Source organism: Ovis canadensis, chromosome 1, assembly GCF_042477335.2.
Source record: "Ovis canadensis isolate MfBH-ARS-UI-01 breed Bighorn chromosome 1, ARS-UI_OviCan_v2, whole genome shotgun sequence".
Classification (NCBI taxonomy): domain Eukaryota; kingdom Metazoa; phylum Chordata; class Mammalia; order Artiodactyla; family Bovidae; genus Ovis; species Ovis canadensis.
Window position 1 is genome coordinate 112,888,205 of NC_091245.1, and position 3,472 is coordinate 112,891,676.

Genomic DNA, 3,472 nt, shown 5'->3' on the forward strand with positions numbered 1-3,472 from the left:
GCACACTGTGACTGACAACCAGAGAGAGAGCACACGGTCGGGAGGAGGGTGGCCTGAGTGAGGCCAGGGCTGTCCAGGATTCTTCCAATAAGCCCCCGACCCAGTGAGAATCTGTGCAGACACTGGTCAGGAAGGAAGAGGTCAAGTTTTGCTCTGAAAAGCTAAACCTTGGATCAAATATGACAACATCTTGTGTTTCTCAAGCAATCTCAGCTCCAAAAGTTTTCCACAGGATGCTCCTGCACACAAGCCTCACCCAGCTCACGCAACTGAGCAGCTTATCCCAAGGTTGAGCAAAAACAGTCGTGTTTCTGAAGCCCCACCCCTTCCAGTTCAGTCCTCAAAGGTACACGATGTCAGTGCCTGGACAGAGGATCCTATAGCCCTGGCCCCGGAGACCCAGCAAGGAGTAAAGGAAATCACATTCCCACACACATTCACACCATGGTCATACCATACTCACACACACACAGACACCCCGAAGCACCCAGTGAGCCCCTCAAGGATTCACATGATCCACATTACACCTGGCGATTCTGCCTCCAGCACACAAGGCTCTGACTACTCTCTCATTACTACATACATGCACTAGACAAATCCATAGTGAATTCCTGTGAAAACAAGAGGCAGAAAACAGTATTAAGAAATGTGCTAGAAACAGCCTGTTTAGGTCACCTTAGAGATTCTGTGCCCAGTACTCCAGCCTGACTTGGAACAATTCACTCCGTGGACAATGGTGGTGTATCTGGCCTCAGACTTGGACTGTTTCCCACCCTGAGACCAAGAACCAGTCCTCAGAGAGGGCCCCTGGTCTGCCAGAAGCTTGAAAGGAGAAACTCACGTGTACAGGAAGAATATCCCCAAACACCTATGAAGGCGCCGTGACCATGTTAGCAGGTTTACTCACTCTGACCCTGTCCACACTTTTCTTGTTCCCCTTTAAAGCTTCAGATTCTCAACAATAAATTATGACTGCTTTGCATATTATATCAAAGGCTCAGCCCCCAAGAAGGATATTATGCTGCCTACTTCTGGTTCACTGAAATTAACTATCACTCATTACAATAGAAATAAACCTGTCTCTCCATTGGGCTGGTTATTCTGCTCTGTGCACATGACTCCAGGCTGGTCTTAACAAGTTACCAAGGAGCTGAAGGTGAGGAATAAGGAGTCTGGAGCCAAATTTCTTCATTCCAAACCACGACTCTCCCATGTATACCCTGGGATGTGGGATGAGGTTCCTGAACCTCACAGTGCTTCAGCTTCTTCATCTATAAAATGGATCTGGTAAAAGCTCAGAGGTCAAGAGTAGATTAAATGAGACAATACACATATACCCATAGAGGAGAATCAGGCTGTAGTAAAATAAATGTTACCTAACATAACTGAATTTTATGCCTTTTCTATTATGAGTTCAGAAGGGCAAAATGACTCGCAATCGCCAAGGGGTAAGTAAAAAGATGCAGCTTTCTGGGCATCACAAAATCAGACCACAGGTATTGCCAGGCTGTGGTCAGTACATTTCCTCCCACATTTCACAGGGAGTTTTTACGAGGTACCAGTAAGTCATTGCATAAGACCCTAGCTTTCATTCTCTGATACATTCTGCCATTCTTTGAGGGAAAAGGGGAAACAGTGCTTACTCAGTAACTGATACCATTTCAAGACCAGTCAAAGTAAGATCTTTCCCTTTTCCTGGATTCAGTCACTTAGCAGCTCTACATTCCCAACAGCCTAGGGCACAATATATGCTCTTACTCGTCCTCAGCATGCTCTCTCTCTCCCCAACCCCCAGCCTCCACTGAATGCTTCTCTCTCGCAGATCTCTTCCCTTGCCTGGCTCAGAATTTCAGAGAGAAGCAGGACAGGAGCCATCAGAGAATCTAGGTCAGGGGAACACGGACCATAGGACCACATGCCCAGCCTTAGTCACTTCCTCAGTCTCTACACTCAGGAAATCACCCCCAGCCAGCAGCCCCATGTACCTGAGAGAACCAAACAGACTATGCCCCAGTCTCTGGAAGAAGCCCATGTTGGTGTGGTACCTCAGCAGGGAGCTGTTCCTCCAGTGCTGCAGGGGGGACTTGTTGGGCACGTGCCAGATGCCCAGGTCCTGGGCCTGGATGTCGTAGTAGCCGGGGTTCTGCAGAGGGACACACACTCAGCCTTGCTGACCTGGGAGGTGCCACCAGCCAAAGACCCACACACACAGCCCTCACTTGAGCTGAGAGCTCAGGGCTCCAGGGGAGCAGGTGGCAGCAGTGACGGATACCCACCATCCTCTAGCAGACAAGGAGACTGCACCACCCAAACAGCCTTGGTGGGAGGAAGCTGTGATCCAAGACATGGACTTATGTCTTTCTTCTTCTCCAGCCCCACCTCCACATCCCCATCTCCCACCCTCCCTTCCACATGCTCTGTTCCAGCCGCACCCTGCTCCCCATCCTCTCTACCTGGAAACTCAGTCCACCCACCTTGTGGTCATCTCTGGTGGCTGCTTCTGCAGACCCAAACGTGTTATAGTTGGCCTAGTTTCTGTCACCCTCTGGGTAGTCAAGTTGCCCTGCTGACTGGACCAGCGATTGCCCAATGTGCATTTCCCACGCATGTTGTTCTCATAGACACTGGCCACCAGGGCCCAGCCACCACCCCCAGAGGTCATATCACAGAAGGTCTGGTAGATAACACCATTCTCAGTGTGGAGGTGATACAAGCCATCTGCAGAGGGAATGAGCCCAGAGACCCCCCTGTCTGAGAGCACAGGGTCCATCTCAGGCCCATAACCAAATGATCCAGCAAACCAGAAACATGGCCAAAAGGTTCCTCTACCAAGTCTTATCACTGAGTGTCCCTACTGGCACAAGAGTTTCCCTGAGTTCAGAAGACCATGCCCCATGACTGAGGCAGAGCATAGAGCTATCAAAACTTCCAGTGATATTCCTCAACAACTTAAACATGGAAACCCAGCAATTCCACTCCTAGATATAGACCCAAGGCAATTGAAAACAGCAACTGACATGCTTGTACACCAGTGTTCACTGCAGCATTATTCACAACAAGAACCCACCAACAGATGAGTGGATAAACAAGCTGTGGTGTACACATACAATGCATAGGAAAGAGGACTTCCCTGGTCGTACAGTGGATAAGAATCCCCCTGCCAATATAGGGGACACAGGTTCAATCCCTGGTCTGGGAAGATTCCATATGTTGTTGTTGTTCAGTCACTAAGTTCTGTCCGATTCTTTGTGACCCCATGGACTGCAGCACACCAGGCTTTCCTGTCCTTCACTGTCTCCCGGAGTTTGCTCAGACTCAGGTCCATTGAGCTGATGATGCCATCCAACCATGTCATCCTCTGTTGCCCCCCCTTCTCCTCCTGCCTTCAATCTTTCCCAGCACCAGGGTCTTTTCCAGTGAGTCAGCTCTTTACATCAGGTGGCCAAAGTATTGGAGCTTCAGCTTCAGTATC

General features: G+C 49.5%; 1 pseudogene; it reads right to left on the bottom strand.

The window, feature by feature from the left end:
* Positions 1-1,392: 1,392 nt before the first annotated feature.
* On the bottom strand, positions 1,393-2,770 carry LOC138438228 (intelectin-2-like; annotated as a pseudogene).
* Between the last annotated feature and the right edge of the window lie 702 nt (positions 2,771-3,472).